Below are 22212 nucleotides of genomic sequence, written 5' to 3'. Positions count from 1 at the left end.
AAATTGACAAATTAGCGATATTGATTAAGAAAAAAAGAGAGGATTCAAATTACTCAAAATCCAGAATGAAAGTTGAGACATTACTACCAATTCTACCAAAATAAAAAGATTATGAGAGTACTATGAACAAATGTACTCCAACAAATTGGGTAACCTAGATGAGATGGAAGCACTTCTAGAAACATATAGCCTACCAAGACTGCGCCAAAAAGCAATGGAAAATCTGACTGGACCTATAATTAGTAAGGAGATTAAATCAGTAATCAAAAGCTGACAAAGAAAAAGCTCTGGCCTAATGGCTTCACTGGTGGATTCTACCAACATTTAAGAAGAACTAACACCAATCCTTCTCAAAATTTTCCCAAAAATTGAAGAGGAGGGAACATTTCCTAACTCATTTTATAACACTCTGCTACCAAAGCCAACAAAGACACGACAAGAAAAGAAAACTACAGGGCTTCCCTGGTGGCGCAGTGGTTGAGACTCCGCCTGCCGATGCAGGGGACACGGGTTTGTGCCCCGGTCTGGGAAGATCCCACATGCCGCGGAGCAGCTAGGCCCGTGAGCCATGGCCGCTGGGCTGGGCCTGCGTGTCCAGAGCCTGTGCTCCGTAACGGGAGAGGCCACAACAGTGAGAGGCCCGTGTACCACAAAGAAAAAAAAAGAAAAAGAAAACTACAGACCAATATCCCTTATGAATATTAATACAAAAACTCTCAACAAAATACTATCAAACTGAATTCAACATTGAATAGTAAAGGGATTATACACCATGACCAAATGGAATTCATTCCTGATATGCAAGAATGGTTCAACATACAGAAAATTGATCAATGTAATACACCACTTAAATAGAACGAAGGTAAAAACCACATGATCCTTTCAACTAATGCAGAAAAAGCATTTGACAAAATAAAACACTCAAAAAACTACCCCAACGTAATAAAAGTCATGTATGAAAAACCCACAGCAGACATCATGCTCGATGGGGAAAGAGTGAAAGCTTTTCCTCTAAGAACAGGAACAAGGCAAGGATGCTCAGTTTTGCCATTTCTATTAAACATAGTCCCGGAGTCCTATACAGTGCAATTAAGCAAGAAAAAGAAATAAAAGTCATCCATATTGGAAAAGAAGTAAAATTATCTGTTTGCAGATGATATGATTTTATATGTAGAAAACCCTAAAATTCCACCAAAATCAATTAGAACTAATAAACAAATTTGACAAAGTAGCATAATAAAAAGTCAACACCCCCAAATCAGTTGCATTTCTATAAACTAACAATGAACAATATGAAAAGGAAATTAAGAAAACAACTCCATTTATAATAGTATCAAAAAGAATAAAATACTTAGTAATTAATTTAACCAAGGAGGTGAAAGTCTTGTTCAATGAAAACTAAAATAAAAAAATTTTTAAATGCTAGAAGAAATTAAAGAAGACATAAATAAGTGGAAAGTCACCAATGTTCATGGATTGGAAGACTTAATATTGTTAAGATGTCAATACCACTCAGTGATCTATACACTCAATGCACTCCCTATCAGTAACCCAATGACATTTGTCTTCAGATAGAAAAATCCATCCTAAAATTCATATGGGTCCCAAGGGACCCTGAATAGCCAAAAGAAGCTTGAAAACAGAAGAAGAAAGTTGGAGTCTCACACTTTCTGATCTCAATACTTACTGCAAAGCTACAGTAATCAAAACAATGGGAAACTGGCATAAACATAGACATACAGATCCATGGAATAGAATAAAGAGCCTAGAAATAAACCCTCACATATATGGTCACGTGATTTCCAACAAGGGTGCCAAGACCATTCAGTGGAGAGAGGACAGTCTTTTCAACAAATGTGCTAGGAAAACTGAATATCCACAAGCAAAAGTATGAAGCTGGACTCTCATTTTTTTTTTTTTAAAGAATCCCACTCTTTCTTTTTTTTTTTTTTTAATATCCTCAAGGTATTTATTTATTTATTTATTTATTTTAGACTGAGTTGGGTCTTCTTTGCTGTGCGTGGGCTTTCTCTAGTTGCAGTAAGCGGGGCTACTCTTCGTTGCAGTGCATGGTCTTCTCATTGTGGTGGCTTCTCTTGTTGCATAGCCCCGGCTCTAGGTGCGCAGGCTTCAGCAGTTGTGGCTCAGGGGCTCTAGAGCACAGGCTCAGTAGTTGAGGCGCACAGGCTTAGTTGTTCCGCGGCATGTGGGATCTTCCCGGACCAGGGCTCGAACCTGTGTCCTCTTCACTGGCAGGCGGATTCTTAACCACTGTGTCACCAGGGAAGTCCCTGGACTCTCATTTTATCCCATATACAAAAAAATAACCCCAGGGCTTCCCTGGTGGTGCAGTGGTTGAGGGTCCGCCTGCCGATGCAGGGGACGCGGGTTCGTGCCCCGGTCCGGGAAGATCCCACATGCCGCGGAGCGGCTGGGCCCGTGAGCCCTGGCCGCTGAGCCTGCGCGTCCGGAGCCTGTGCTCCGCAACGGGAGAGGCTACAACAGTGAGAGGCCCGCGTACCGCAAAAAGAAAAAAAAAAAAACAAAACCCAAATGCATCAAAGACCTAAACATAAGAGCTAAAACTCTTAAGGAAACATGACACAAGATTTAGATTTGTCAGTGATGTGTTGGATTATGACACCAAAGACACAGACAACAAAAGAAAAGCTGAGCAAATTGGACTTCATGAAAACTAAAAACTTTTGTGCCTCAAAGGACACTATCAACAGAGTGAAATGGCAACCTATCGAATGGGAGGAAATATTTGCACATCATATATCTGATACGAGATTAATATCCAGAATATATAAAGAACTCTTAAAAATCAACAATGACAAAATGACCCAATTCAAAAATGGGCAAAGAAGTTGAATAGATATTTCTCCAGAGAAGATATACAGATTGCCAATAAGTATATGAAAAAGATGGTCTACATCACAGATCATTAGGGAATTGCAAGACAAAACCACAATGAGATACCTCTTCACAACCATTAGGATGGCTATTATAAAAACAAAAACAGAAAAGCAAAAAATAATAAGTGTTGGTGAGGATGCAAAGATATTGAAACCCTTGTGCATTGCTGGTAGGAATGCAAATTGGCATGGCCACTGTGGAAAAGAGTATGATGGCTCCTAAAATAATTAAAAATATAATTACCATACGGTTCATCAATTCCACTTCTGGGAACATACCCAAAAGAATTTAAAGTGGCGTCTCAGGAACTTCACTGGCGGTCCGGTGGTTAAGACTCCTCGCTTCCACTGCACCGGGTGCAGGTTCGATCCCTGGTCAGGGAGCTAAGATCCCACATGCCCGCGGCATGGCCAAAAAACAGATTATTTTTTACACCCCTGTTCACAGCAACATTATTCAAAATAGCTAAAACATGGAAGCAACTCACGTGTCTACTGATGTGTGAATGGGTAAGCAAAATGTGGCATATACATACGATAACACTATTCCACCTTGAAAGGGCAGGAAATTTTGACAGATGCCACAACATGGTTGAAACTTGAAGATATTATGCTAAGTGAAATAAGCTAATCACCAAAAGATAAATACTGTATGATTCCACTTATATGAAGTTCCTTGAGTAGTCAAACTCACAGAGACAGAAAGTATAATGGTGCTTACCAGGGGCTGGGAAGAGGGAGAATGGGGTATTATTGTTTAATGAGTAGAGTTTCACATGATCTTGTGAACTATACTTCAATAAAAACAAACAAACAGAAAGTGCACATAGAGTTTCAGCTTTGCAAGATGAAAATGTGCTGGAGATGCTGATGGTAGCGCAACAATATGAATGGACTTAATCACTGAACTACACACCTAAAAATGGTTAAGTTTGTAAATTTTAAGGTATGTGAATTTTACCACAGTAAAAAAAAAAAAAAAAAGAAGAAGAAGTAAAAAAGTAAAATAAAGATACTTCTTTCTAGCATGGATCTTCTTTTTCAACATACTATGAAACTGAGACCTATCCCTGACATATGGGGTCTGGGGCAAGGGTGCAGATGGAGACCTACATATCGTTTGTCTAATTATTTAAATGGGACAAACTAAAAATCATTTAAATAAAAGATGTCCTATCTTAGTACCTTGTCAAATTTACATTCATAACGACAAAATCAACCACAAACCTTCATGTCATTTGGATGCAATTGCCCTATGTTTCAAGATCACAGGGCAAGAGATGTGGAAAGCATTTCCCTGGGGCCTGAACAGTGTTAATCATTAAGAGTGGATGTTGAGGGTTGTCTTGTACCAGCACTGGATGCCGGAAGTGCCCGTGTGTTCTTGCCATGCAAAGCAACCCAGACAGTCCTGGAACTCCTATGACTGGCAAAATTAGGTTTATTTAGATAGTCCGGTTTTCATTCCTGTGTTCATTCATTTTGAGATAGGATGATAATCACCTGTTCATGTATTTCATTCTTAACAATTCTCTTTGTCATTTGATTTTGAGCTTTCATTTTTTTCTCTTATTCAATAAATAAGAAAGAAGCTCAGGGTCTTCCCATGATCGCGATAAGGAGTTAGCCGTCATTTCAGTGCTGGATGTGGGGAAGGATCCACTTCCAAAGTCACTCACCTGGCTGTCCACAGGCCTCAGGTTCTTCCTGGCTGTTGGCTGAAAACTTCGTTTCCTTGCCACGGGAGCTTCTCCGCAGGGCAGCACACCGTAAGGCAATATTTTCCTTCAGGGTGAGTTGAAGTGGGAGAGCAAGCAAGATGGAAGTCACAGTCCTTTTCAACCTAATCTCAGAAGTAACATCCCACCACTGTTTTCGTATTGTGGTAAAATATACATAACATAAAATTGACCAACTTAACCACTTTTAGGTGTACGGTTCAGTGGCATTAAGTGCATTCACACTGGTGTGAAACCATCACCACTACCCATCTACAGAACTTTTTCATCTTCCCGAACTGAAACTCTGTTCTCATTAAACACTAACTCCCCGTGTTCCCCTCCCCCCAGCCCCTGATAACCGCCATTCGGGTTTCTGTCTCTATGATTTTGACGACTCTCGGTACCTCGTTGAAGCGGAATCATATATTTTCCCTCTGTGTCCAGCTTATTTCAGTTAGCATAACATCATCAAGGTTCATCCATGTGGTAATATGTATTAGAATTTCCATTCTTTTTTAAGACAGTAATATTCCACTGGTAAGGATAAACCACATTTTCTCTATCCATTCACCTGTAGATGGACGTTTGGGTTATTTCTACCTTTTGGCTATTGTGAATAATGCTACTATGAGCATGGGTGTAACAGCTATCTGTTCAAGTCCCTGCTTTCAACTATTGTTTTATAGCCACAAGTGGAATTGATGAACCGTATGGTAATTATATTTAAAGAATTTTCAGGAACCACTATTCTGTTTTCCATAGCAGCTACACAGTTTTATACTCTCATCAGCACTACACAAGTGTGCCAATTTCTCCACACCGTTGCCAACACTCGTTATTTTCTGGGTTTTTTTGTTTTTGTTTTATGTTAACCATCCTAATGGTTGTGAAAGGGTATCTCATTGTGGTTTTGTCTTGCAACTCCCTAATGATCTGTGATGTAGACCATCTTTTTCATATACTTATTGGCAATCTGTATATCTTCTCTGGAGAAATATCTATTCAACTTCTTTGCCCATTTTTGAATTGGGTCATTTTGTCATTGTTGATTTTTAGGAGTTCTTTATATATTCTGGATATTAATCTCGTATCAGATATATGATGTGCAAATATTTTCTCCCATTCTATAGGTTGCCATTTCACTCTGTTGATAGTGTCCTTTGAGGCACAAAATTTTTAGTTTTCATGAAGTCCAGTTTGCTTATTTTTTCTTCTGTTGTCTGTGTCTTTGGTGTCATAATCCAACATGTCTTTGCCAAATCTGACATGGTGAAGCTCTTGTTGCATGTTTCCTTAAGAGTTTTAGCTCTTATGTTTAGGTCTTTGATGCATTTTGGGGTTATTTTATGTATATGGTATAAAATGAGAGTCCAACCTCATACTTTTGCTTGTGGATATTCAGTTTTCCTAGCACATTTGTTGAAAAGACTGTCCTCTCTCCACTGAATGGTCTTGGCACCCTTGTTGGAAATCATGTGACCATATACGTGAGGGTTTATTTCTAGGCTCTCTGTTCTATTCCATGGATCTGTATGTCTGTGTTTATGCCAGTTTCCCATTGTTTTGATTACTGTAGCTTTGTAGTAAGTATTGAAATCAGAAAGTGTGAGATATCCAACTTTGTTCTTCCATTTTCAGGATTGTTTTGGCTACTCAGGGTCCCTAACATCTCACCACTTTTGCTATATTCTGCTTATTGGAAGCTAGTCACTGAGTCCAGCCCACAGTCAAGAGGAGGAAAGGATGTAAATACAGTTGTCTCTCAGTATATGCAGGGGGTTGGTCCCAGGACCCCCTCAGATACCAAAATCTGTGGATGTTCAACTTCCTTGTATAAAATGGCATAGTAGTGGCTTATAACCGAGGCACACCCTCCCATACTTTAAATCACCTAATACAATGTAAATATTATGTAAATAGTTGTAAACACAATGTAAATGCTATGTAAATTGTTGCCTGCTTGTGGCAAATTTAAGTTTTCCTTTTTGAAACTTTCTGGAATTTTTTCCCCCTGCAATATTTTCAATCTGTGGTTGGCTGAATCCAGGGATGCAGAACCCATGGATACAGAGGGCTGACTGTACCAGGATGCAGGGGTTACTGGGAGCCATTTTAGGGACTGCCTACCAGAAGAGCTAACATTTACTGAGAGTTTAATATACTAAGCCACGTATATGTACATATACTCATTTAATCCTGACAATAACCGTGGAAATCTTTAACTATGATTAGACCTAGTTTGTACCGGAAGGCATTGAGGTTTAAACAGATTAAACTGTTTACCTATGGCCCCACAGCTACAAAATGATGGGGTTGAGATTCAAACCCAGCCTGTCTGATTCCAAAGCTGTTGTTTTTAGCTGTTGTACTATCCATGCACACTTGGCTGTTTCAATAGCTCAGGTGAACGTAAAGTGTTATCGGTTATAATTTAGAGCTTAAATTTACAATTGCCAAAAAGTCTCAGATGACTGTTCATGAGCAGAAGAATGAGCTCTTTCACCTGCATTTAGCACTCGTCAAATAAATCCTATTTTGGTTCAGTGTCAACTTGTTAAGGAAGTTCGCTACTCACTGTGGAAAATGAGTGACAAGCCCACTAACACAAACATGTTGAAGAATTTCTCTTCTTGCTACACTGGAAATGGTATAGGCTCTCCAGACTTCTTCTTTTCTTTTCTTTTAAAATTATTTTTTATTTATTTTTTTGGCTGCGTTGGGTCTTCGTTGCTGCACACGGGCTTTCTCTAGTTGTGGCGAGCAGGGGCCACTCTTCGTTGCCGTGCACGGGCCTATTGTGGTGGCTTCTCTTGTTGCAAAGCACAGGCTCTAGGCACGTGGGCTCAGTAGTTGTGGCTTGCGGGCTCTATAGCACAGGCTCAGCAGTTGTGGCACACGGGCTTAGTTGCTCCACGGCATGTGGGATCTTCCCAGACCAGGGCTCAAACCCGTGTCCCCTGCATTGGCAGGCGGATTCTTAACCACTGAGCCACCAGGGAAGCCCTCTTTTTTTTTTTTTTTTTAATATTTATTTATTTGGTTGCACCACATCTTAGTTGCAGAAGGCAGTCTCCTTAGTTGTGGCATGGGAACTCTTAGTTGCAGCATGCATGTGGGATCTAGTTCCCTGACCAGGGATCGAACCAGGCCCCCTGCATTGAGAGCGCAGAGTCTTATCCACTGCGCCACCAGGGAAGTCCCAGTTCTCACGACTTCTATAAGAAGAACCTCAGCTTGAGGGAAGCTTTTGGACCTAACTTCATGGGCAACTCATAACATCAAATCTCTCGAAGTTCCCCAGAGTTTCTGGATCAGGTCACACACAAGAGAACTTTGAAAAAACAGGTTTCCACAGAACCTCTGGGCCTGAGAGAGTTCTGCGTTCAAATAACTTCTCCCCCACCTCCTCCCCTGTCAGATTCTGCTGCTTGTGAACGGAAGGTCCTCTTCCTACCCTGAGGAATGTGTCTGGGAAAGTCTGCTGGAGCCATAAAGACTCTCTGCTTCTCTTTCTTCCCATTCTGTTGAGACCGCATCTGCAAACTCTCAGCGAGAAAATGATACGTTGAGTTTTAAAGCCCAGGATAGAAAGCGTGGTTTAGAAGCGTTTCAGGAACACTGAGATTTTTTTTTATGTGTTTTTGAAAGGTGTTCTTGTTTTCATTACACTGTAATGAGCAGATATAATTGCCTTAGCCCTTCAGCTTAAACAAGGAATCCACTCCATCCACACTTTTTTCCTGAGCTCCAATTCAGTCCTTGGAGCTGGGTTGGATCCTTTGCGGGTGCAGCGATGATTGAGACATGGATCTTGCCTTTAAGGCATTTTGACAACAGGAGTGAGAAATGAGAGCAACTGTGTACACTGTACAGCAGAGCAAGCCAAGTGTTCTGAGGGAGCTACAAAGAACTATAAATAAGTTTCTTCACGTTTTGCACACAGCACTACTTTCATTTAGAGAAGCCCTTTCACTTACTTTCACAAGCTGTCCTTGAGTTCCGCCCCACCCCACTGGGTCAATACAATGTTAAGAGCACAAGCTCTGGAGTTGGACAGCCTGGTTTTGAATCCCAGCCCTGCCACTCAAATGATGCACAGCCTTGGGCAAGTATCTTAATGTCTCTGGGTCAGGTTCCTCATTGGGAAAATGGAGATGATAATCTCTCTCTCACTGGGTGGTTGTGAGGATTAAGGGAAGTGGTGTGTTTAAAGGGCTCAAAGCCCAGGAGGTACAGAGCATTTAATAACATTAGCAGTTACAGCATTTCCCTTCCATAAATGAGGAGCCTGAGGTTTAGCTGACTTGGGCAAACTGACTTGCCCAGAATCATTCAGCTAGTAGCCAGTGGACCAGGGCTTGAACCCAAGAATTCTCACACCAAGTCCAATGCTCTTTCTGTTGTTCAGCAGCCTGAAAGCTATGGGAGCTCAGAACTTGACCCCAGGTCTGGGAAAAGGGGTTGGGGTGGGGGCAATGGAAATCCACGGAGGACGGCGTGGAATGGAGATTGTCCTTGAGTTCCCGTATCAGAAAACCTTCATCTAAAGATAAATTCGGTAAGACACATGCACCCCAATGTTCACATCAGCACTATTTACAACAGCCAAGACATGGAAGCAACCTAAATGTCCATCGAGAGTTGAATGGATAAAGAAGATGTGGTACATATAGGCAATGGAATACTACTCAGTCATTAAAAATAGTGAAATACTGCCATTTATGGCAACATGGATGGACCTAGAGATTATCATACTAAGTGAAGTAAGCCAGACAGAGAAAGACAAATATCATATGATATCACTTACATGTGGAATCTAAAAAAAAAAAAAAAAAAGATACAAATGAACTTATTTACAAAACAGAAATAGACCCACCGACATAGAAAACAAATTTATGGCTACCAAAGGGGAAAGGGGTGGAGGAGGGATCAATTAGGAGGTTGGAATTAACATATACACACCACTATAAATAAAACAGATAACCAACAAGGACCTACTCTGTAGCACAGGGAACTGTACTCAATATTTCATAATTGCCTATAAGGGAAAAGAATCTGTAAAAGAATATATGTATATCTATATCTATCATCTATCTATCTATATACATAACTGAATCACTTGGCTGTACACCTGAAACTAACACAACATTGTAAACCAACTATACTTCAATAAAATAAAAAATAAAGATTTCTTCCAACAACAACTCAGTTTGACAGTGTATCCTCCTAGATGTATTAGTGTAATTTCTTTCTTCACGTCGTACATTCAATTACTTTTCATGGCTCCCTCCTCTGTGTTTTCAAACACACAGTGCACACTTCTATTATAGCACTCATTGGAGAGTATTTGGGTTACCTGCGGTTCTAGTTACTATTGTTGCCTAATAAGTCACCCCAAAGCTTAATGGTTTAAAGCAACAGCAATGGTTTTATTATCTCTCCAATGTGGGTCCAGCATACCGGAAGGATCAGCCGGGCAGACTGACTTCGGTCTCTCATGTGGTTGCTGGTGGCAGATGGTGGATGAAGCCGACTGGGCATCTCTCTGTCTTCATGGTCTCTCTCAGCCTCTCCTTGTGGTCTCTTCACATGGGTGAGTTTGGGCTTCCACACAGCATGGCAACCGCAGGGCTGTCAGATCCTTTACATGGTAACTGAAGTCTTCAAGAGCGAGGGTTCCCAGCCTCGAAAGTCACATAGCATCACTTCTGGCATACTCTTTCAGTTAAAATAATCATGAAAGTCTTCCTAATTTCAAGAGGAGGTGACGTAAACCTCACCTCTCAATGGGAGAAGTCATACAGATGGGAGACTTTGTTCAGGTCGTCTCTGGATAATGCAGTCTGCCAGTCTTGCTTTTGTGTCCACCTTCCATGCTAGAACACTTGTGCATTCATTCACTCATGCAGTCATTTGTTCACTCATCAAACATTTGTTGAGTGCCTACTATGTGTCAAGCACTAAGCCGGTCCCTTTATATAGATTATTTCATCTAATCTTCATGTCAGCCCTTTGAAGCCAGTGCATTATCCTGTTTAACAAGTGAGGAAACTAAAGCTCAGAACGGTGCAGTGATTTGCCCGAAGCCACACAAATAATGGAGAAGCAGTGATTTTAACCCAGAGCTGCCCATTCCAGAGCCTATGCCCATTCCTCACACCAGGCTACGCTCCCAGCTTCAACATGACCTGGTCACCTGTAGGGCCTTTCGATCTGATCTGCACCTTGCTGAGTCTCCTTGCCCTCCATTCCCCCAGGGTAGGTCACTGGCTGGGAAAAGGAATGAGGAAGACACTGCCTGGGACCAGTGGGAAGAAACCCCAAGCCCTGGGCCAGCCATGGGCCTTGCATTTGTGGTTCCAGAGGTTCTGGCTGCACAGTGCATGACTGGGATTCATGCCCTTATTGATTCACCTATTCACACGTGGCAATTAAGGTTTATTTCAGTGCCAACTCCAGTGGACAGTGGCAGCCTGTAGTGCTGCATTGTGGAGGATTGTGTGTAGCACTGGCCTCAGCAGCTATAAGGGCCTCTATCGACTAGTCATGTCTACCATGGGCATGCAACTGGGAGTTGCAACTCAATTCTCGGCCTTGCATCCACCTTCCCAATATTATAAAGTTACATCTCTTTTTTTATGAGAGGATACTAGGATGCAAGCACCATGAGGGCAAGGACTTCATTTTGTTTATTGCTGTAACCCCAGCACCTAGAACAGGGCCCAATGGGAATTAGGATCTCTATAAACATTCATTGAATAAAAGAGACAGTTATGACATAGAAGTTAAATGGGTTGACTCCATGGATTTGAATTTCAGCTCTGCCCCTTGCTGGCTGGATAACATTGGGTAAGTCACTTTATTTAAGCTTTCTGAGGTTCAGCTACTTCATTCACTCATTTGTTCATTCAATAAATATTAATTGAACACCTAGTATGTACCAAACACCCTTCTAGGCATTGGAGATGTAGAAGTGACCAAAATAGACATAGATCCCTGCCCTCGTGGAGTTTATATTTTAGGGAAGAGAAACAGACAAATGAACAAATAAGTGAAATATAGAGATTTATAGAAGGGACCTTTGGATAAATACAAGTTTCTGGCTTTCAGACCATAATGTTGAACTGGATTAAAATGCAAAGAGAAAAAAGCAAATCAGAGTATCCAAGAACAATGAGAGAATATCAAAAGTTATAAGATATGCTTACTTGGACTACCAGAAGGATAAGAAAGAAAGAATGGACTAGAAGAAATATTTGAAATATTAATGGCTGGTAACTTTCCAAAATTAATAACAAACACTGAACCACAGATCCAAGAAGCACAGAAATCTTATCCAATGAGGTAAATACCCCCAAATGCACAGCTAGACATATCATATTCAAAATGCAGAAAACCAAAGACAAAGAGAAAATCTTGAAAGGTGTCGGGAAGTTGGGGATAGCGTGATAGAAAGAATACCTTATCTATAGAGGAACAAAGATAATAATTACACCAGACCTCTCATCCAAAACCAGGAAAGCAAGAAGAGGGTGGAGTGAGTAATTCAGTGTGTTGAGAGAAAAAAGCCCACGAACCTACAATTCCATCCAGCAAAATTACCCTTCGAAAGTAAATGGGAAATGAAGACTCTCAGACAAACAAGAACTGAGGGAATTAATTGCTAGCAGATTTTCTCTGCAGGAAATTTTGAAAGAAGTTATTCAAGAAGAAGTAAAATATAGGTCAGAAACTTGGTTGCACATAAAGAAGAGCAATGTAGAAGGAATAAATGAAGAACTCTTCAAGACCTGAGTAGGCATTCGACGTCGCTTTGAACGTTGGAATAAATGAATGAGTGAGTAATTGTAAATGTCAGCCTTTTAAATAAAGTGTTTGGTGATATTTCAAAAAATATATAGTGGGTGTCAGATGATAAGTGTTTGTTTGTTTTGGCCGTGTTGGGTCTTCGTTGCTGCACGCGGGCTTTCTCTAGTTGCGGCAAATGGGGGGCTACTCTTCGTTGCAGTGCGCGGGCTTCTCATTGCGGTGGCTTCCCTTGTTGCGGAGCATGGGCTCTAGGTGCTCGGGTTTCGGTAGTTGCAGCACACTGGCTCAGTGGTTGCGGCACACAAGCCCTAGGGTTTGCAGGCTTCGGTAGTTGTGACACACAGGCTCTGGAGTGCAGGCTCTGTAGTTGTGGCACACGGGCTCAGTTGCTCTGCAGCATGTGGGATCTTCCCAGACCAGGGATCGAACCCGTGTCCCCTGCATTGGCAGGCAGATTTTTAGCCACTGCGCCACCAGGGAAGTCCTTGATAAGTGCTTTGAAGAAACATAAATCGAAGCAGGAGGACAGGAAATCGTGAAGTAAAGGAGAAGATTTGCCTCCTGGCCTATAAGACCCTTTGAAGATTTTAATCCAGGGCACTAAGGATGGTAGACCTCAACTCAGCCAAATCACTTGGACCTCCTTCTAACTCCTTCCTAGGAAAGACTATGTTATATTTCCATATGTAATGTAATATGGATATATGATCTTTACTGATAAGACTTGTGAAGATTTTCTCACAAATGAAAAAGTGTTTGTTGAAAAGTTTAGTTCTATGCCTTGACTCCTTCCAGGCCTACCCAAATCCTTTCCCCTATAGATCTTCCCTGCTAGGTCACAAGTCCCACTTCTCAATCTGTTGGTTTTTTTTTTTTTTTAATTAATTTATTTATTGGCTGCATTGGGTCTTGGTTGCTGCACGCGGGCTTTCTCTAGTTGCGGTGAGCGGGGGCTACTCTTTGTTGCGGTGCACGGGCTTCTCATTGCGGTGGCTTCTCTTGTTGTGGAGCACAGGCTCTAGGCATGTGGGCTTCAGTAGTTGTGGCACGGGAGCCCAGGAGTTGTGGCTCGCCGGCTCTAGAGCAGAGGCTCAGTAGTTGTGGCGCACGGGCTTAGCTGCTCCGCGGCATGTGGGCTCTTCCCGGACCAGGGCTCGAACCCGTGTTCCCTGCATTGGCAGGTGGATTGTTAATCACTGCACCACCAGGCAAGTCCCCTCAATCTGTTTTTGTTTTTGTTTTCTTGAATGGTTATATCTGTCAATTAGCTGGTAGGTATTTATTTGTCTGCTTATGTGTCTAGAACTGTGCACGGTGAGGGTTCAATACCTGGAGGTTGTTTTTATTTTCCTTTCATTTATCCAATGGATGTTTACTAAGTACCTACTGAAAGTCAGAGCTGGGCGGTCCACCCCATCCTCTAATTTTACAGGAGAAGCATCTAAGGCTCAGACTTGTTCAAGATCACACAGCCAGGATGAAGCAGAGCTAGAACTTGAACCCCACAATCCAGTCCTGCCTCCACCGTTGCTTCCTCAACCATTCAGGTATTCCCCACAACCCCTTGCTTGTGGACTGTCTCCTATGTCCTCTCATGGGTCCTGAAAGCTATTGGAAAATTATTCATGACACTTGTTAAAGATGGTAAGAAAGGCTTTATTCAAGGGCTGGGGGTAGGGGAGCATTATGATGGGTGTAGAGACCACTGCAATGGTTTTTTGCAGCGGGAGAGAGATCGGACTCAGCTCTGAAAACAGTACGGGCACGTGGGGATTTCTAGCCAAGGGGCAGGGTGGGTGTGAGTGGATGGAAAATTACTAAGAGGCAACATCAGGAGTAAGAGGTGTGAGGGGTGGGACTCTGGCTAAACTGCCCTAACAGGATTCCTGCTGAAGGCCGGCCAGGGCGATCAGACATCACCTGGGGCTGGTGGAGGCTGAGGAACCCAATTAGATAAGGAGGGAGATCAGACATGGAGGATGGGGGATTCTAACTAAACCTACCTCGCAGAATTCTTGCTAAAATTGGACAGCGCAGAGACGAACGTGAAAGTCCAAAAGTTGAAGCCTGATTGAAAAGTTCAGGGGAGCCTGAGTAGAATTTGGTCGAGGAGAGAATCTTTATTGCTATTCAGTCTACGATTAAAAACCGTGAAATAGTTCAGTCAACTTTCTTTTCTCGGAAGGTTCAACATAAACCTATCGACAGCTTCTTGAGCCAACTCTGAGTCAGGAGTGTCCGGCCAGTTGGACACTTTGGAATCTGCCCAGAGTGGAAACCACCTTTGCTGACCCTAAGATTGCTTAATCACCGGGCCCAGCCAGTCAGGCATCAGGAAGGGCCTCCCTCTGACCCACTTCCCTTGACCCTGCATGGAGGCCTTGGATGCTGGCTCCTCTTTGTTTAAAGAATGGTCCTTCCTGCTCCTCCCCTGCCTTTGGGCTCATTTTGTCCTCAGCCTTAACTCTCTTTGCCCTGTCTGCATTTCTCTGAATTGGGAAGTGAAAAGAGGGTTCTCTGCCCTCCCCACTCCTCCAGGACATCGACCGCTACTCAAACCGCCCCCACCCCACTCAGGCTGCGTTCTCCTGTTCCCTGTTCCCTACGTCTTGCTGATCACATGTGCCTTTTGGACTCCTCCATAGACCCAAGCACAGTTCTAGACACAGAAGTAGGCAAATAAATACCTACCAGCTCTTTGACAGATGTAACCATTCAAGAAAAAAACAAAACCAAAAACAGATTGAGAAGTGGGATTTGTGACCTAGCAGGGAAGATCCATAGGGGAAAGGATTTGGTTAGGCCTGGAGGAAGGAGTCAAGATCAGACAGAGAAGCAGGAGGGAGAGGACACTACAGGCTGGGATGACAGCATAACCAAAGACGCAGAGGCAGTGATATGCAGGCGGGTCAGAATTCCAGACCCGGACAGGAGGCCCTCTAACAAGTGTTTGCAAATTTCAGTTTGTGGGTGATTAAAAATTATGTTTTTGGCTACAAATAACATTTTAAAGAATAAAACAGAGTAGATTTGAAGAGAATAAAGAGGACTATTACTGTTACATGAAATTGATGCTGTAATTTTATTCATAGCATGTAAATGTTATTATTACTATTTTTAGATAGTTGGTTATTTAAGTAATTAAATTGCTATTTAAGTACAATTTTCCTTTTTCACTAATGCCTGCCACAAAAGCTAATGGAAAACTTGGAATATCTCAAAGACTTAGATATCAAATCTCAAACTGTCCAACAAAGAAATAATGACGTTTTGACCAGCAAACTCCATCACAGAGCGTGTGAAGGAAATATTGATATGGTAATCACTTGGCTCTGTGTTTCAAGCAATTCGGAGAGGAAGAGCACACTATGCGTGTTCAACCTCACCTGACGCTGGCGTAGCCTCAGCTCCACACAGCTCATAATTCATATGCTCTTCGCCAGAGAAGGAAACAAAAGTCCTGAGAGAAGTGACGAAATCAATTTAAGATGGTCTTGCATGATTCACTTTTATTTCCCTTGGAAAGACCCACAAAACTAAAGGATATGGGGGAGGGGGAGGAAGGACAGCTGGGTCAATGTCGTATTGTGTCCTGGATGTTCATCTTTCTTTTTAAATTAATTTTTATCGGAGTACAGTTGATTTACAACATTGTGTTACTTTCTGCTGTGCGGCAAAGTGCATCAGTTACGCATACACATATATCCACTATTTTTTAGATTCTCTTCCCACGTAGGTCATTACAGAGTATTGTGAAGAGTTCCCTGTGCTGACAAAGTGAGAGAGTGGCATGGACATATACACACTACCAAATGTAAGATAGATAGCTAGTGGGAAGCAGCCGCATAGCGCAGGAGATCAGCTCGGTGCTTTGTGACCGCCTAGAGGGGTGGGATAGGGAAGGTTGGAGGGAGACGCAAGAGGGAGGAGATGTGGGGATATATGTATCGTATAGCTGATTCACTATGTTATAAAGCAGAAACTAACACACCATTGTAAAGCAACTATACTCCAATAAAGATGTTTTTAAAAAAAGCTCAGGGCTTCCCTGGTGGCGCAGTGGTTGAGAGTCCGCCTGCCGATGCAGGGGACACGGGTTCGTGCCCCGGTCTGGGAAGATCCCACATGCCGCGGAGCGGCTGGGCCCGTGAGCCATGGCCGCTGAGCCTGCGCGTCCGGAGCCTGTCCTCCGCAACGGGAGAGGCCACAACAGTGAGAGGCCCGCGTAACGCATAAAAAAAAAAAAAAAAAAAAAAAAGCTCAATAAATGAAAGTTATTCCATAAAAAAAAAAAAGGGTTCCCTGTGATGTTCACTAGGTCCTTATTAGTTATCTATTTTATATATAGTAGTGTGTATATGTCGATCCCAATCTCCCAATTTATCCCTTCCCCCACTTTCCCCCCTGGTAACCATACGTTTGTTTTCTACATCTGTGACTCCATTTCTGTTTTGTAAATAGGTTCATCTGTAACATTTGTTGTAGATGCCACATATAAACGACATCATATGATGTTTGTTTTCCTCTGTCTGACTTACTTCACTTAGTATGATAATCTCTAGGACCATCCATGTTGCTGCAAATGGCATTATTTCATTCTTTTTTATGGCCGAGTGTAAATGTTAGAAATGTACTGGGTCGTAATGTAAAATGAATTTTTCATGGATTACAGTAAAAAAATTTTTTTTTTAACTTTTACTAAACCAGCCTGTTCATTTCACAGATGAGGGGACTGGGGCTCATAGCGAGAGCTAGGGCAGCCCTGGGGACCGGACACAGATCTCTTGACCCCTGGTGCTCTACAAAGCATCCCACCCCCTGAGCTAAGGGAACAGATAGAACTCAGCTCTTAAGCACTATGGCTCCCATTATTTTTCCCTCCCCGGGGACACTCCCCATTTTCTCATTCAACACATACTTGTTGAGCACCCATCGTGGGTTGGGCATTTGTGCCAGGTACTGGGATAGTATGAAGTTTACGATGGGAGTGTAGGATTTACTGCCCGACGATGCTTTTCTCTTGAGTTAACTTTTAAATTTTTTGTTCTGATTGGGGACATTGAAGAAAAATTATCCTGACTATTGTTAAAATGATAAGGAAAACTTTGTTCAGGAATACTGCGATAGGAATATTGCAATAGGGAAGAGAGATGGGGCTCAACTCCAAATACAGCAAAGGCAGCTGGGGATTTAAAGCCAAGGTGCAGGGTGAGGGTGCCAGCGGGTTGAAAGTTACTAAGAAGAGATATTGAGGGTAGGGGGATTCTTGTTAAAGGCAGGCCAAGGACTGAGACATCAAAGTTGGGGGATGAGGGAACTTTCCTGGTGGTCCAGTGGTTAAAACTCCGCACTTCCGCTGCAGGTCCCTGGTCAGGGAACTAAGCTGCTGCATGCCACGCGGCCAAAAAACAAAACAAAGTTGGGGGATGAGGCATTTGAAAGATATCAATGGTGGGAGGGGAGGATGACTGAGTAGCCTTCTTTGCTAAGACTGGGCTGGGCAGGCCTAAGGCAGGACAGGGACCAACATCAAAGCCTAGTTGAAAAGGGGACTCCGAGGAACCTGTCTACAGTTTGGTCGGGGAGAGAGTCTTAGTGATGGCATCTATATCTGTCTCATTAATCTTGTGTTTACAGTTGTCCCTGATATTTATGTGGTGCTTTCCATTTTTTTGCATTTAGTTGCTAGGGAGTATTAGTACAAAGGAAAACTGAAGTTCAAGGAAATTAAGTAACTTGATCAAGGTCACACAGCTGTTCAGTGGCAGAACTGGGAATGGACGCCCAGGTCCATCTGCTTCAGAGCCCAGATGCTTAACCACCGCACTGCATTGTTTCTCATGGCCAGACCCAGTTGGAAAATCCAAATCCAGTACTCTGCTACTGAAGACGCCTGCCACAGGTCCTGATCGGGAGCCCAGAGGTTATCTGCCTGCACTTGCACTGCTGTCTGAGCCCAATGGTGAGAGACGAGGCTACTATTAAACTCTCTCAGGTCCCTGAGCCTAGCAGGCTCAGATCTGCCCTCAGCCCCTGCCAACGCTGTTATTTATAGAGCTGATTGTTTCCCTGCTGGCTGGGCTCTGCCCCCCAGGGCAAAGAGCTGATGGAAATACCCACATGCTTCGCCTGGGCACCAGAGCTCAAAGTTTGGCTCCAAATTCAGGTTCTGTTGATCCACCCTCTAATTCACCTTTTTAGCCGTCCTCTCTCCTCCGTCCCCAAGGCCCCCACAGGCATACTGAGGCCCTCAGCACCTCTGGCCTGGACTTGCGGCTAGCAGTGGCTCTCTGGTTCCCTGCAGAGGGATCGGAGGCAGGCGTTTTTGTCTTCTCCCTCACATATATTTTAAATTTCCCAAATGTCTGCAATGAGAATTGTTGCACCTTTAGGGGGGCCCCTTGGGTGAGTTTACTGTCTTAAGTAGCCCCCTCCAGTCTAGGGTACCCTCCTCGCGGGTAACTGATTCACTGATGTACTGAATTTCTTTTATCCCCCTTCTTCCTGCGCTCCCCTCTGCCCCTCCCTCTCCACCACAGGTAACCTCTATGCGGTACCTCTTTGGTCACCAAATAACCTTGACTTTAAATGTATCCTTGTAAAATATGTTGTATTGTTTTCTGTGTGTAGGTGTTTTCTAATCTACAAAAATAGTAGTATGCCACACGTCTTATTCTGCTTCTCTCTTTTTTTTAACTTGCACATATGTGGACATTGTCTGTGACTTCTGTTTAATTTCATAATCAGAAAAAAAGGCCCAACAGATAGCAAAGGTGGGGTCTGATGCATTTCAGAGGTAGCTGTGAGTGGATGCGGAGTCACACGTCCCCTTCTTTTGACATACAAAGGCAATACCTTGGAAAAGGGAAGAATAGGTACCCTTGGGGAGGGGATGTGCGTGCATTCATCTATGAGAAATTACCAGCTATCCCCACTGGGAGGGCCGGAGAGGGAGAGGATGGGACAACATGGAAATGCAGAGCCAGAAGGGTCCTTAGGCAGAGGTTGCAAACTGGAGGCCCGCAGGATAGATCCAGGCTGAAGATGTGTTTTTTGTTTAAACACATGTTTGATTAAAAAGTCAAGGAATTCCAGATTTGGGGTATCTCTTGAAAAGTCATATGGTTTGGCCACTTGAGCTCATTCCTTCAAGGAACAATCAGCAGAGCCGAGAGGCACAACCTCCTTTGTGTCAACCTCCTGAGACATGGCAAGGGCTCTCTCAGCTGAAGTATAGTTGATTTACAATGTTGTGTTAATTTCTGCTGTACGGCAAAGTGACTCAGTTGTGTGTGTGTGTGTGTGTGTGTGTGTGTGTGTGTGTGTGTGTGAAGATATATACATTCTTTTTTATATTCTTTTCCACTATGGCTTATCCCAGGACATTGAATATAGTTCCCTGTGCAGTAGGACACTGTTGTCCATCCATTCTATATGTAATAGTTTGCATCTACTAACCCCAAACTCCCAGTCCATCCCTCCCCACCCTCCCTCCCCCTTGGCAACCACAAGTCTGTTCTCTATGTCTGTGAGTCTGTTTCTGCTTTGTAGATAGGTTCCGTTGTGCCATATTTTAGATTCTATATATAAGTGATATCATTCGGTATTTGTCTTTTTCTTTCTGACTTACTTCACTTAGTATGATAATCTCTAGTTGCATCCACGTTGCTGCAAATGGCATTATTTTGTTCTTTTTTATGGCTGAGTAGTATTCCACTGTATCTATGTACCACATCTTCTTTATCCATTCCTCTGTTGATGGGCATTTAGGTTGTTTCCGTGTCTTGGCTATTGTCAATAGTGCCGCTATGAACATAGGGGTACATGTATCTTTTTTAATTATAGTTTTGTCTGGATATATGCCCAGGAGTGGGATTGCTGGATCATATGGTAACTCTATTTTTAGTGTTTGAGGAACCTCCTTACTGTTTTCCATAATGGCTGCTCCAACTTACATTCCCACCAACAGTGTAGGAGGGCTCCCTTTTCTCCACACCATCTCCAGCATTTGTTATTTGTAAACTTCTTAATGATGGCCATTCTGACAGGTGTGAGGTGGTACCTCATTGTAGTTTTGATTTGCATTTCTCTAATAATTAGCAATGATGAGCATCTTTCATGTGCCTATTGGCCATCTGTACGGCATCTCTGTACTTTAATAAGTTCTCCTGGAGAGTCTGATGAAGTTAAAGTTTGAGAAACGTTGACCGGGACCTGGTTCCTCATTCCTGGTTGAAGAAATTGAGACAAAAAAAGAGAAAGTGCTTTGACTGAGCAGCTGTAGATTCTCCCCAAACCAGAATGTAAACCTAAGGCTAGTCCAATTCCAGAGACTGCACTCAAACCACCCACCACACTGGAGAACCTAGTTCCACTTACTTTCAGCTTATATTCCCACTAAATGTACAAGAGTGTCTCATCACAGGCTTTCCATCATTGCTATTGGGTTTTTTTTTGGTTTTTTTGCCCAACTTGGTGAGTGAATAACCATGACTTAAGCATGCATTATGCAACCACCTAAAAGGGTGCTAGTAGTAAAAACTTGCAAAGATACACAAATCCTTTTCCGTGTAAGTATCACCACCAATATCTGCATTTAGTAGGTTAAGATAATTGTACGTCAGGGTTTTTTTAAGCAGAAAATAGCAACAGTTTTGTGAAAATATGTTATTCCACAAGCTTGCCAGAGCATTTTATTTTTATTTTCCCAGGTTAATTCAGGTGCCCTGTGTACTGGAAGCTGAGTCCTCTGAAAGAGTCAGATGGCCTGGAAGTTACCAAGGCGGTTTCCCTGAAGCCTGGTAGGAAAGGCACGACCCAGGAAGGTTCCTCCTTCAATCAGGCCCCAAATATGGCAGTGCTCTGGACCCAGCTATGGGCAGATGCATCCAGTAGATGGCAGTGTCTCACAGAACAAGGACCAGGGGAAGCTGTCCACTAGGAACTGAAGAAACCGACTCCTGGACCCTCCCCTGCAGGTGCACCTAGCCCTCCCTGGGGAAAAGCAGAACAGACTTCCTGTGTGGGCTCCCTCAGCCCTGCCCACGGTAGCCAGAGGACTTGGAGATCTGGACCGACTGAGCAAGACGGGCCCTTATCCATCACGTTGTCCAGTGCTGCCCAAGGTGTGTCCAAGGACCAACAGCATCACCTGGGAACTTGTTAGGAATTCAGATTCCCAGGCCACACCCCAGAATACTTTAGTCAGAAACTTGGGGCGGGGTGGGCCAGCAATCTGTGTTTTAACAAGCTCTTTGGGTGATTCTGATACACGCGCAAGTTATAGAAGCACCTATCATTTTAGAAGTGGGGAAATCGAGGCCAGACAAAGGAAGTAACAGCCAGGCAGTGGCAGAACCGCACTAGAACCCAGATTCCCAGTGTTCTTTCCACCTTAGCCTTTAAGTAGCTTCCTTCTTTTCTTCATTCATTCATTCATTTATTCCTCATTCATGCATTCAGCCTGCCATTCCACTCTCTGGGCTGCGACGGAGAGCAGGCTTTGGGGTCAACCTCCCCTTTCTTCTTCATGATGGGGTTTCCTCAAAACCAGGGGTCTGGGAGTCAGTGTCATGGAAGCATCTGCTGGATCTTTGCCAGCTCAACCTTGGTGTTCTCCAATTCCGGTCCAGACAGAAGTTTGATGTAGGTTGCAGGTGGCCCCCACACCCCAGCTACCTCCTGTCTCCTTTCTCCTCTTTCTTAGCATCCCAGGGTCTCTTCCCATCCTTACTGTCAATTACTTGCTCTTAGGAAAGGCACAA

The sequence above is a fragment of the Phocoena sinus genome, chromosome 1, assembly GCF_008692025.1.
Source record: "Phocoena sinus isolate mPhoSin1 chromosome 1, mPhoSin1.pri, whole genome shotgun sequence".
NCBI classification, from domain to species: Eukaryota; Metazoa; Chordata; class Mammalia; order Artiodactyla; family Phocoenidae; genus Phocoena; species Phocoena sinus.
The sequence above is the reverse complement of the archived record's forward strand: the minus strand, read 5'-3'. Positions refer to the sequence as shown.